The following is a 14611-nucleotide window of genomic DNA, read 5'->3' as shown; positions in this document are numbered from 1 at the left end:
AAAATAGAACATATAGATACGGAAAATTTTAAGAGATATCAGAAGAAAAGACGTTTAGTTAAGTAAGAATCTCATCTCTCTCACAGTGAGCCTTCCATACTGATCATGCTTTTGGTAAGTAGCAACCTGTGAGTATGTGGAAGGAAAGGCTCAAGTGCATCAGGGAGACCTCTGAAGGAAGTACCAGGAAAACAGCCATCGTGAATGTTAGTTACAATTGCCATATTTCTCTATATAGTGTTCTTAATCATTTTTCTTAATAAAGATCTGCTCAGATTTACAGCCTTCAGCTTGGAAATCAGTATTTGGTAAAACAAAGCAATCCAGAGTGTGTGGAAACAAGGGACTGAGAAAAAATTGGTTCACGTGGTTCTAATGAAAGTGACACTGGAGAAACTAGGAATACAATGGATGAGAAAGTTCATTCATTCAAACGTTTTAAGTCTTTGTGTGGATAATTTACAGGTGCTGAGTTGAAAGCTTTACCTGGACACACTGCTATATCATTTCTCTTGCAATATGGTCAGACTTTATGTGTAGAAGGGCATTTTTGCATTCCTCTTTAAATGTCTGGGAACCTTTCCTTGTTGATATAAATGTAACTCCAATAAGAAAATTGTGCATAAAATTCTCCACGAAAAGTTTTAGCGCATGGAAGCTGTCCATGGAAATGTAAACTACCTCCCAGTCAGCATGTTCCTTTTCAGAGAGGGTAGTCAGCATTTTCGTAATATATCACATGAACCAATATCATTTTTCTTTGCTGAGGCATACTGCTGTTTTTTCCTTTCCCTAGCAGAAGGACACACAAAGCAGGGTCTGACCTGTAGCACTCTTTTGGTGTTAGGTTTCCCTGTCCTTTTGAAAGGAAAGCTAGATTTTCATGTGTTGCAAAACACATGCAAAACTCAGCCAGAAGAAGGAAGTCTACAGAAAGTGGAAAGGGGGACAGGCCACTTGGGATGAATATAGGAATGTTGTCAGAGTATGCAGGGATGTGACGAGGAAGGCTAAGGCCCGTTTGGAATTAAATCTGGCTAGAGATGTCAAGGACAACAAGAAGGGCTTCTTCAAATACATCAGCAGCAAGAGGAAGACTAGGGAAAATGTGGGCCCTTTGCTGAATGGAGTGGGTGCCCTGGTGACGAAGGATGCAGAGAAGGCAGAGTTACTGAATGCCTTCTTTGCTTCAGTCTTTACTGGTCAGGCCAGCCCTCAGGAGCCCCAGACCCTGGAGGCAAGAGAGAAAGTCTGGAGAGAGGAAGACTTTCCCTTGGTGGAGGAGGAGTGGGTTAGAGATCATTTAAGCAAACTTGACACCCACAAATCCATGGGCCCTGATGGGATGCACCCACGAGTGCTGAGGGAGCTGGCGGATGTTATTGCTAAGCCACTCTCCATCATCTTTGAAAGGTCATGGAGAACGGGAGAGGTGCCCGAGGACTGGAAGAAAGCCAATGTCACCCCAGTCTTCAAAAAGGGCAAGAAGGAGGACCCAGGCAACTACAGGGCAGTCAGCCTCACCTCCATCCCTGGAAAGGTGATGGAGCAGCTCATCCTGGAAGCCATCTCCACGCATGTGGAGGAAAAGAAGGTGATCAGGAGTAGTCAGCATGGCTTCACCAAGGGGAAATCATGCCTAACCAATCTGATAGCCTTCTATGATGGAATGACTGGCTGGGTAGATGAGGGGAGAGCAGTGGATGTTGTCTACCTAGACTTCAGCAAGGCTTTTGACACTGTCTCCCATAGCATCCTCATAGACAAGCTCAGGAAGTGTGGGTTAGATGAGTGGACAGTGAGGTGGATTGAGAACTGGCTGAATGGCAGAGCTCAGAGAGTTGTGATCAGTGGTACAGAGTCTAGTTGGAGGCCTGTAGCTAGCGGTGTCCCCCAGGGGTCAGTACTGGGTCCAGTCTTGTTCAACTTCTTCATCAATGACCTGGATGAAGGCACAGAGTGCACACTTAGCAAGTTTGCTGATGATACAAAACTGGGAGGAGTGGCCGATACGCCAGAGGGCTGTGCTGCCATTCAAAGAGACCTGGACAGGCTGGAGAGGTGGGCAGAGAGGAACCTCATGAAATTCAACAAAGGGAAGTGCAGGGTCCTGCACCTGGGGAGGAATAACCCCATGCAGCAGTACAGGTTGGGGGTTGACCTGCTGGAAAGCAGCTCTGCTGAGAAGGACCTGGGAGTGCTGGTGGACACCAAGTTAAGCATGAGGCAGCAATGTGCCCTTGTGGCCAAGAAGGCCAATGGTATCCTGGGGTGCATCAGAAAGAGTGTTGCCAGCAGGTCGAGGGAAGTGATTCTCCCCCTCTACTCAGCCCTGGTGAGGCCACATCTGGAGTACTGCGTCCAGTTCTGGGCTCCCCAGTACAAGAGGGATGTGGCACTACTGGAGCAAGTCCAGCGAAGGGCCACAAAGATGATTAGGGGACTGGAGCATCTCTCTTATGAGGAAAGGCTGAGAGAGCTGGACCTGTTCAGCCTGGAGAAGAGAAGGCTGAGAGGGGATCTTATTAACGTGTACAAGTATCTGAAGGGAGGGTGTCAAGAGGATGGGGCCAGACTCTTTTCAGTGGTGCCGAGCGACAGGACGCGAGGCAATGGGCACAAACTGAAACACAGACACTTCCATCTTAACATGAGGAAAAACTTTTTCACTGTGAGGGTGACAGAGCACTGGAACAGGTTGCCCCGAGAGGTGGTGGAGTCTCCTTCTCTGGAGATATTCAAAAGCCGCCTGGATGCAATTCTGTGCAATGTGCTCTAGGTGACCCTGGTGGAGCAGGGGGGTTGGACTAGATGATCTCCAGAGGTCCCTTCCAACCTCAGTGATTCTGTGATTCTGTGATTCTGTGATTCTGTGTTTCTGGTAAAATAGACATTTTACAAATCTGGCCTACAGTGGTGGAATCAATTCAGGGATACAGTTATGATCTTCTTTGCATGCTGATTGCAAATGATGATAAATATTGGCAAGTGATAATCTGTGAATGATGACCAGTAAGTCATTCATTTCCTCCCTAGACAACTATATAACTATTCGCTGTACCAGCAAAATCGAAGCAGGAGGCTCCATGGGCAGGAGAGCCCCAGGCTGTGGCTTGTGCAGCCAGGGAAAGATGCTGACAGGCATTAATGCTTGGTTATACAGGGAGCCCCCTTACTTTCCTTGCATCAGGGACTGTGTCAATCTCTCTACAACATTCCTTTAGCCACTATTCAATATAAGCAGAATAGACAAGAAAAACACACTCTTGACTGCAAGATGTGCTTAGGAAAGTAAAATAAACTTGTAGCAATTATCACCTATTTGTTGCAGCTTCTTTATCACCGCCAAGGAGAGCTGAGCTGTGCTTTACTTCAGCTTGCCAAGTAAATATGGAATACAACAGACTCAACAGGAATCCCAATAGACATAAATGGCATTCCAAAAAAAGAAATTTGGCCCCCTGACAAAGAGGGCCTCTGCTGAGGAATAGATCAGTATGAATGATGCTAAAATTGTAGGGAAATGGCTCATCTAATCTCTTTAATCAGCAGGCTTGATATGATGCAGTTTACAGCTACTGAGCTTACTAGTTAGCATACATTCCCCATTTGTGTTTCCTTTATTTCTGCTTCTAATTTCTGTATGTTAAAATAAAGATAAATTTAATTCACCTTGATGGTTTGCATCTAGCTTTTCTTTTTAATATTACAGCAGTTCTGGGAAACTCTATATATCGTACAAGGAAATCTTTCAGTTTCTCAGGCTTGAATCCTCAGTAGCAGTTAGATCTAACTGGCAGAGCCCAGCATGAATTAGGTACTTAATGCCATAGGGGATCTGAGACTCAGCCCTTTCTGGGATATAATTTTCCTGCATAGCAGCAGAGAATAATAATCACTCACCAAAAGTTAACTGTGCTGGTAGAACAGAGAGAAAAGTAAAATAGTGAGTAGGTAGGTGTCTTTTCTAATCTTAACATTAGCTACTCTTATGAGTTTTCATAGATATTTAATATAGCTAGTGATCTGTGTTTGCATTTCATCTATTTTTACAAAGACAGAGATGAAAATACTGGGAATGCAAATATATTCTGGTTTCATTTCTATGTTTGTGCTGGTCTTGTTTGACTTATCTTTGTTAGGCATATTGGCACAACACTTAATAGTTGTAAGAGAAATCACTTTCTTTTCAGCTTCTCTTCAGACAGTATCTCCCAGAAGAGTGAATTTCTGCAGATCCAATAGCTGGAATATCCATCTGGAAGATGCATATTTGTTTTTATCTGGTGTACAAACAAAAAGAAATATGCAGCTTATCAAATTTTATGAAATTAACCTTATCCTCTGTGAAGGTGCAAAGCGTATGTCATGATTCAGTGAAACCACAATGATGAAGAGTTTTTCATATCTGGAGTATACTAAAGAAGTCTATTTCTAGGCATACCACTACAAAGTTTCAAAAGCCAATGATCTAACAAATCTTTGTTAAGATATTTTAAACTCTACCCCAGATGTTGCATGATTTCAAGTCTCCATGCATCTGAAAACCAGGTTACAATATTCTTCCTCTGTATTATTCAAAGACAAGTAAAGAAATTCAGTTGCACAGCCATTTTTGGTTTTAAATAATTGTAATAAAATGTAGGTAATGTGGCTATCTGTAATGTGATTATGGATAACTTCTGTTCTCTATGTGGCCTTTCCTCTACACACAATACTGGGGTGTTCTGAGAGCCCTGTTGGTAGCTAGTATGTCACCATCATCACCTAAATTAAATAATCATTGGATTGCATTAATATTTAGGTGCTAGAGGAGGTTGAAAGTCTAAAAAAAATCAAAAGATGTCCATATGTGTACCTTAAGTGACTTTAGAGAAAAATATTTTTAAAAATCCACTTCAATTTTTAATTTCCTGTTAGTTTATTATTTTTGTTAATCAGCTCGACTGTAAACATGTGCGGATTCTTGTTAAGGCTGAACTCTGGCAATAAATGCTAAGCATGTGTTCTGATTTTTGCTTACAGGCTTGTTTACATGCCCTACCCCACAGCACTGCTTGTGGGAAAGAACATGCAACAGTAAATAAAGTCAAAAATTCATGTTCCCATATTTAATTCCTTAGCTTTTTAATCTGCTTTCATGCAATGTGACTCAGATCCATTCCACCTAACCTTAGACAACTGTGCTCTAGATATCTGAGCTAATCACTTGCCTTATAATCTGAGGAGGAAATAAATAAGCACCACTGGGCAATGACCTATTTCAGATGGTATGCCTATGGAGCATTCTTTGAAAGTGCTTATTTCTCTGCTTTGACTAAAGCATGTAGACAACTAGTGTGTTTTTATCCACTTCTGATCAGATCTTTCTCTCCCTGACTGACTGCTATCATCTAGGATGCTTTCAGTCTGAAGATATCATATACTGTCTTGTTGGTTTGGGGTTCTGAGTCCCTGTGGTTTCCAGTAGTAGATGCGTTGTCCAGCATTTTCTGAAAAAAAACAAGTCCTACAACGTCAGTAACCTTCCTGGGGATTTTTTCACTACAGAATCACAGAATAATAGCATAATTTAGGTTGGACAGGACCTCTGGAGGTCATCTGGTCCAACCACCTGCTGAAAGTAGGGACAACTTGTTGCCCAGGCCTGGCCCAGTCAAGTTTTGACTGTCTCCAAGTATGGAGATTCTGCACTCTCCCTGGGCTCACCCTCACAGTGATTTTTTTGCCCTTCTATTTAATTGGAGCTTGCTGTTTTCCATTATGGCCCATTTCTCTTATCCCATCACAATGCAGCTCTGAGAAGAATCTGGCTCTGTCTTCTCTACACCCTTCTAATTGCTATCTACAACTCCTACATTAGGTAGTTGTAGATAGCAATTAGGTCTCCCTTAAGCCTTCTCTTCTTAAGACTGAATAAACCTAGTTCTCTCAGGAGTTTCCTGTTCATCCATGCTTGCTTTCTTCCATGCTTGCCCAACTGTCTGCACCCCAGGAGGGAACCATTCTTATGTTTTGAGGAGGCTGTCCTTGAAAATCAACCAATTTTCCTGGACACCTTTGCCCTTCAGGACAGTCTTTTATGGGATTGTGCCATGCAGATCTCTGAACAAACCAAAATATACTCTCCTGAAGTCCATGGTAATTCTACTTGTCTTAATCACTTGTGTCAGGATTTTTAACTCCATTGTCTCATGGTTGCTGCAGCCAAGGCTGCCATTGACCTATACATCCCTCAAAAGTTCTTCCTTTTTTTGTGAGAAATAGGTCCAGCAGAGTATTTCTCCTACTCAGTTCATCAATCATCTGTTTGTGAGGAACAACTCAAACAAAGGATCACCCCTAGTCAGGTCATCAGCCACTTGCATCAAGATATTGCCATCAACACACTCCAAAAATCTGAACTGTTTGCTCCCAGTCATATTGCCCTTCAAATAAATATTGAGGTGGTTAAAGTCCCCCCATAAGTACCATGAGGCTTCTTCCAGTTGTCTAAATAAGGCTTCATCTAATTCTTTTTGATGAGGCAGTCTTAGAAGACACGCACCACAATGTCATCCATATCGGTCTGTCCTCTGATCTGTACCCATAAGCTCTCAACTGCCTCATCACCTCTTCCAAAGCAAAGCTCCATGCATTTGAGATGCTCCTTCATATTGACTGGAACCCTCACCATCATCTTTCTGGCCTGTCTTTCCTAAAAAGCCTGTGTCCATCCACTCCAGCACTCCAGTCGTGTGAGCTATCACATCATATCTCTGTAATCCCAATGAGATCATAGCCCTTCAACTGTGCAAGTACTTCTAATTGCTTCTGTTTATCTTTGATGCTACATGCAAACTCTCAGTCTCTCCAAATGTTATCTATATATAATATTGCTCGGAACTTTGGCATTTATAAGAATCTTTTGTAGTCTGCAAATAAGAACAATTTATGCTGTTTTACTTTAGCAAGTCCTAATCTTGAAGTTTCTTTCTGCCTGATAACACTTTCTGTACTCATCGAGAAGCATAAATATATTACCATTTTAGTCATTCAGCTACTCAGACCTTATGAGTATCTCCAGCCAATAGGAGTTGGCTATGTGGGCTAATGATACTATTTGCATTACTCAGACACAATGTGTTCAGTTCAGGATTTTTTTTTTTTAATATCAGAAGTGTTAACTTTAAAATTGTTATTAACTTAGCTTTACTAGGTATATTCAGTTTAGTAAGTTCTCCAGCTAATACTGGAGAGTATGTTTCCCTTTCCAATAATTGGCAGAACAAGCAGAATTCTGGACATTTTTACAACTTTTGTGCATATATCCACACACACACATATCATTCATGTAAACTTCTACTTCATTAAAGTAGAAAAGATATAAAAAATGCAGATATTAATTTTTTTTTTTTAATTCTTCTCTGAGGCATTTCTTGTATGTTCGTGAGGCAATTCATGCTGATGCTATCAGCATAGGCTATTTAGGTAAACAGTTGATATTACCAAGGATGATAGTTCTACGTTCCTAACTCTAGACTTTAAACACCCACATATTGTCTGTTTTGAGATTTCATATCTTTATTCTTTCATGAGTACATGTGAAGCAAAACAAAACCACTAAAATACTCATTTCAATGTTTCTTTTTTCCCATCTCATATGTCTTAGGGTTGATGTATTTATTCAACGTGCCAAAACTAGAACTTCAAGATTTGGAAGACATTCTTAGAAAAACTTACTGTTATTTTAATTCTGTCTTACTACTGAAATCAGCTGTAAGATGTATTGACTTTACAAAACAGAAGATTCAGGCAATGCTGAGCATTTTGAAAGGCCCATTCTAGGTACCTAATTCTTTGTTTTTAGATAACTTACTGAGAAAGTTTTATCATGATATTTGAGTCATGTTACCATAAAAAAAAATGATTTAGTATTTGGCAAATGCATAGTTCTTTCATTCCGCCTCTAATGTTCTCTTGGATTTCTAGGAGAAATGCTTGCATAAAATGCCATCTTCATCCTTAAACAGATGGAATCCAGTGGGTTTCATCTCTTGCCTGATTTCTGATCATGGAGTATATGTGTACATTGTGCTTCTTCAAACACTCCACATTTATTAAATTTCATTTTTGCCCAACATTTTAACATTCAAACACTCAAGATGTAATGGGAGGCATAAGTAAATAATTTATCAGAATTCAACATTTTGTGGGAAAAATAAAATGGGGGGGAGTACCAGATGAAGAAATTAAACTAAATAGTGAATAAGAGAACTAAGAAGGTCTAGAAAGCAAGTCAGAACTTTGCTAAGTGAATGTCTATGTGTAAATAAGATTAGATCAGAAGTAAAAAAAAACAAAACAAAACAAAAAAACCCAGAAGTGAAGTAGAATGTCTGATATTGGGAGAGGACTTTGAAAGAATTCTCAATACTTAAACATAGTTGTAAAAATTTGCAGGATTTAGTAGTGTTACTCCTGAGCATCTTTAGTATCTTCTGTTTGAAAGGGCTCTTGAGAATATTGTATGACTGCTACGCTTCCTGATCTGTGCTGTGAAGATAATCACTTTTTCAGTTCAGTGGCCTGTATGGCATTCAGGTCTCTTTCAGTCCCTAAGTTGATGCAATCATCCCTCATTCACTTTCAAGATGTTAACTATTATCTTCAGTCAGCCCCTGCTGTCAGCCTTCATTGCCTGTGCATTATATTTTGCAAACCCACCTCATGCTTTCTTCTTTGCTACTTCTTGTTCTTGCTTCCCACGTTAATATCTGTAAATTTACCAGAGACCTCTTTCAGATCCATTCCTGAAGCTCTCATTTCCTGTGAGAAGATTTCAGTAAGGAATGTAACTATATTTGCCAGTGTTTTTGCCATCTTTTTATGGTCAGAAAGTCTGACTACTTTCTCCTGATTATTGATTGCCCACAGATTTTCATACCTTTGTTATCTCTAAGCTGAATATAAAAAGGTTCACATGTTGGATCAATGTCTACAGAATTTCAATTTTTGCAGAAGTACATTGTTTGCCTAACTGTTAAATTTTCCCGTCAAGGAACGATATTTTGCCTGATTTCCAGAGTTTACAAAGGTTTCGAATTCCCTGCAGCATACTGTTCAAGGCATTGATTACTTATGAGGACTGCTGACCTGGAGTCCTGAATTAAACAGTTTAAATGTATTGTTTGATTGTTATACTTGTTCCTTATGTTAATGTGATGGAATCTGGAATCCTACAGAGCTAGGACTAGTCTCCTAGTCTTTCTATGAGATTTTTTAGGAGGTCAGGCCAAACTCAATTAGAAGAACTCAGCGATAAGAGACTAGTATTTCACTCCGTGGTGTCTATTCACATTCAACATTTGGAATACTATGTGTCATGTTATGTGTCATATTATGTGTTACTATTTTTGGTCCATAGTATAGCCAGATTTTTTTCAGGATAAAGGTAAGAAATGTTAAACTCTGAGCAGTAGAGGAGATATGAACCTAACACAGGGTATAGAAGAGGCCAATTAGAAATGGAGCAATCTGCCTGAAGGGCTTCTACTGAAGACCAGACACAAAGTCATGCCTGTGTATTGTTCTAGTAAAAGATATGTGAAGATATAGACATCTGAAGAAGAGGTTATAAGGCCAGTAAAAGATTAAGAAAAACTGACAGAAAGCAAAACAACAAGATGCTTTGGAATGGAAAAGTCTGGTTCCAAACCAACATGGGGTACTAATTAAAAAAATGGATATTTGATTCTTGCTTCACCTGAGGAAAAAGGGCTAAATATATTCTTGGTAAATAAATAGGATTTCGTAATGATTATTTGGTTCTAGCAATTACTCTACTTAATGAAAATTACCTGAAAGACTTTCAGTACTGGATCATTACTATTTATCAACAGAGGAAACATCATATTTCAAAACTGCTTTTGCATGTTCTTATACCCAAAGATTAGGCTTTTACTTTGAATCTGAATAACACTGAAGGAGCAGGAAAGGTGTTGTTTGACCACCTTTCTAAATTCAAAATGTAAGAAACTTTTAACAAAAGTCTTTTTTTTCTTTTAAAATATACCACATAATCAGCTGTTAACAAAATGCCATATGCAGATTCCTCTAAATGACATGTTATGATCTGATTAGGAATGGGATCCCAGCTGTAGATAGCTAACGTTGATAATCTTGTCTGGCAGGATCTGCAGCAAACCACAATCAGAAGATATATAGTTTTATCTACATTAGTGCTTTAGTATCTTGGCTTGACCCTAAGATTTCTGGCACTAGAACCAGGAGTTTTTTAAGTCTCAGTAGAGATATTCTTGGAAATGTTTTGCAGTAGGACTACTGGTTATTATGTCTGATTCTTCCACAGCACACCTAGAGGCTTTTCTGATATTTTCTTGCTTGTCTACAGAATGTCTTTTATATCACAATAGGACTTTAAAAGATAACTAAGAATCAGTCATCCACATTCAAAGAATGTGCCCTGCCTGTAAGTGTAAACAGGGGTTTGGATGTCTAAATCCCTTGTTCAGATAACTTCCTGTCTCAGGCTAATATCAAGAAGAGGGACAAAATGATACATAAACATACTGATTCAAAAAACAGTTTTTGCATGGCTTCAGGGTTAGGATCCCAAAATAAAATCAGAAGCTCCTGTATTTTCCTGCAGCTAATGCCATAGTTTCCTAACTTCCCACAGAAATATGTGTGGTGAGTACGGAGCAGGCTGATCTCTTTATCATTAACTATTGGGGAGCTCTAGTGTTTTCTGTTCAGTGCACTGCCTGTTACAAATCCCACACAGAGAAATGTTGGCTGTCAGATTAAAGCTCATTTCTCTTCACACAGGAAAAGCCAAGGCAGAAATTAACATTCTTTGCTTATAAAAGTCAAAGCATTTGTGTCTTATCAAGTAGAAGACAAAGCAGCCGAACAAGAGCAGCTTCAGCCTGATAGTTAGGTTCTTATTTAAAATATTCTCCCTGACCCTCCACAGTTCTGTTCCAAAAACCCTTTCCCAATTCATGCCATGGAATGGAAGGAATGGAGGAACTGGAGGAGTTCCATCCCAGTCTTCCACTTGCTCCTCTATGACAACAACATTCAATTTTACCTGAACTGAAAAGTTTTGAACTAACTGGCTATGCCTCTTATACCCTATTTTAAAAGTTGTACTTATTTATTTTTCCCAATATCATATTTATTTAATACAATGGGGCACCTATTTGAGGTGTATTAGGCTACTCAAATTATTCTTTCATATGTAGGACAAACATATATTAGTATTATCTGATTGTTTGTATATAGTTATTACATCTGAAAGTCATACTTAGATATTTTTAAGCTATTTTCTCAAGCAATCTAAACATTATAGCTTAACAAAAATATAATATTTTCTGTTTCTAGTCAATAACATGGCCAAGGAAGCCTGTTATTGTTTTCTGGATAATTTTATAGCTGCTATATACTGTCATATCCACAGTTTAGCTCTTTGATATATGTTAATTAACTCAATGAGCTAGGCTTCTCAGGAGCTCATTTTCCCTACTTATATTTCTGAAAGATAACAATAAGAAATTCCCGTATTATGGTCTCCCTATTCAAGATTCAGGGATCCATTCAACCTTCACAGCTGCTTGCCCAAGTCTTAGCCTTTCTAAATTTTAATTTTAACTCTAATCTAAGTGATTTGCTCAAGGCTGAAAGACTAAGTAACAGACCATAACACAAAATCTACTTTTTAGACTGACTGTTCCCTGTAGTCATTATCCAATAATGTTTTATGAAGCACACCAAGAATTTATCAGGACTGGTGGAACAGGCCTTCTGTTGTGAGAAATTCCTTAAGTTGTCTGACTTATGCAAGGGCATCAGAACGGAGGCAGGAATATTGTGCACAGAAGTTAAAGAGTGGATGTCCAGACTGAGCAGCTGGAGAACTTTCCATTCTTGTTCCCAAATACAAATGTTATCAGTGGAATCCCTTGGCTATAGAATTCAGTTCATGTATTATATTCAAAATGCAAAAGGTGATTTCTCTGGACACGAACAGAGAACATTACTGCAACTTTACAAATCTTTTTTTTTCCTCCTGCTTTGTGTGACAAATATTGTGTTGTTTGCTTGTAAAGTGATTCTGATAGCTTCATGACCTATTTTGTTAGCTATGCATGTTGAACTCTGCACTGATGACTTTGAGAATAACTGCTGAAGATCCTTTTGTGTGTGACAGTGGCTCTGTTGAGTGGCCTGGAAAGACATTTCCTTTCACCTAACATATATGTATATGTTTGTGTGTGTGTCTGTGTTTGTGTGTGTGTGTGCGTGTGTGCATGTGTGTGTACAAAGTATTGGTATGTGTATGTGTGTGAACTTGTATATTTTTGTATTCTCACACATGTGTGTGAGAGTTGTCTCTGCATTTTCCCCAGCAGGGTTTCTCATTGATGTGTGACAAGCCTGTAGTAAGCACAGCTGGTGGGAGGATGGTAGACTGCCCACCACTTCAAAGGAGCAGACAACTTAAAAATACCTTACTTCTTTTCCTTTTTACAGTTGTCTGTTGGAACTGAGGTTTTTGCGATCTTTCCTGAGGTAGCAGCTTGACTTGGTTAAATTTCACTTTGTGGCATGCTTCAGGGAGAATGTTCTTGCTTGGCTGAAGGAGAAAAGCAGAGGTTGGATGGCTGTTGCTCCTTGATTCCCTGCCCAGCTCTGTGGTGTACTTGTCAGAGCAGCCCAGGCTGTTTGATCTGTGAGAACTGTCTACTACCCTAGAAGAGACAGAGATCACCGCTCTCTGGACATCATTTCTTTTCACTTCTTATAAACAAAAACTGGGGTGGGGGAGATGATGTAAAGCCTACACCGTTGCAGAGAGCCTATATAAAAGCCTATTCCTTTGTTGCAGACTGCATGAGCCATAACATCCTCTTCACTCTGTGCAGGCTTCTACTACTTTAAAGCTCTTGTGGTTGATTTGAAACTTCAGCTGAGGGCTTACCTATGTATAAATAGCATGAAGAAAAATCTCTCTAAGGGTGCATTTTCAATGCGATTGGAGGGGTAATCATTCTGATCCTATTAAGACATAACAGGACCGTTTAGAAAACCTTTCTCGTATCTACCCTTTGCTTTAAAACTGCCTAGAGAGTTGTCCTTAAAAATCAGGAGAGTTAATCCTACTCCCAGACAAAAGAAGCAGTATCCTAGCCACAGCTTGTAAGCAGAACTGAGTGTATCTCATGGAAGTGAGATATCTGCAAATGTAGGGAGATATTTGGCTGAGTTGTCAGAACTAATATAAATGTGTAAATCTTTAATCTGTCATTTGAACTCATGCAGCCAATTTTGTTTCTGATAAAGAGAACAAGTCAGTGGTGTTTCACCAGGAATGGACTTAGAAAATGATTTCATTTTATGGTTATTAAAAGCATTATTCTATTTACCCTGTCTATGTACTAAGATTAGAACATAGACTTCAAGCTAGGTTGTCACAGCTGAGTGCCCTTGATGGCATTTATTACAGAGTATACAGAACATTGCACTTGTATTACTCTCTTTGTATTTATGCTCATTTTTAGTTTTGCTGGTTAGCTTTTTTTGCATTCTTTCACATATATTGACAAACAATAGCTCAAGATAAAATTTCAAGCATGTGATGTTTAAACAGCCTCAAAATATGGTAAATTGAGACTCACTTCACCCATTCTGGTTGATACTACATCAGTATCGTAAATTATATATTTAAAGTAATTCTTTTGGGCGGAATATTTTAAGATGTTTTGTTATATGGATGGCAAATACTTTGTGAATATCAGTACTGAATTCCTACTGAATTTGTAATAGATCTGATCCCCTCAGTTCACCAGACCATTTGATTCTAGGTTCTTCTGGTTTCTGTCCACAAAGGGACATTGTGAGGTCAAAAAGAGCTGCAAAAATGGTGTGAAGGCTGGAGAAAATGTCTGTGAGACACTTAAAGAGCTCAAGATATTTAGCTTAGAAGATTGAGAAGTGACTTGATTACAGCATGTAAACATTTTTAAAAGGAGAAATTACCTTTTACTAATCAGCTCTTTAATCCATTAAGGAGAGAAACACCAAATCAAAGTAAAATCAGGCAAATTCCAAATAGAAGTTAGATGTAAGGGTTTTTTTAGATAGCATAGTATTAATCAAAAAAACCCAAACCTTATATGGATTCCCTGTATCTCATATTTTGAAATCAAAGTTGGATGGCTTTTGGGAAGCTGTGCTTTAGTCAAGCCCAGCACAAAAGTTCAGTAAAAGGGTATGTGAAACGGAATGGTCTCTGATCTGCCAACTACTTAACTGCTGTCCATTCTGTTACAAAGTCTGTCATCTGAATTTAATCTGCGCATACACACACACACACACACACACACACGTACGTATATGACATTATAGATTACACAGAAAGTATCTACATCTGTGTTAGTTGTCCAAAGTCATTTTCATTATAGCTAGTGGAGAAAACAAACACTTCTAGGGTGGAACCATTTGTTCCTAAAGTAGATGCCTTAGGTCAGGTGAATCACAGTCCAAAAGAGCTTATTTATCTCCACTGACTATAAAGGGAAGCTCGGATGACCAGCAGAGTCAGCTA

Source organism: Apteryx mantelli, chromosome 1 (assembly GCF_036417845.1).
Source record: "Apteryx mantelli isolate bAptMan1 chromosome 1, bAptMan1.hap1, whole genome shotgun sequence".
In the NCBI taxonomy this organism is placed as follows: Eukaryota; Metazoa; Chordata; class Aves; order Apterygiformes; family Apterygidae; genus Apteryx; species Apteryx mantelli.
Note: the sequence above shows the minus strand (reverse complement) of the source record.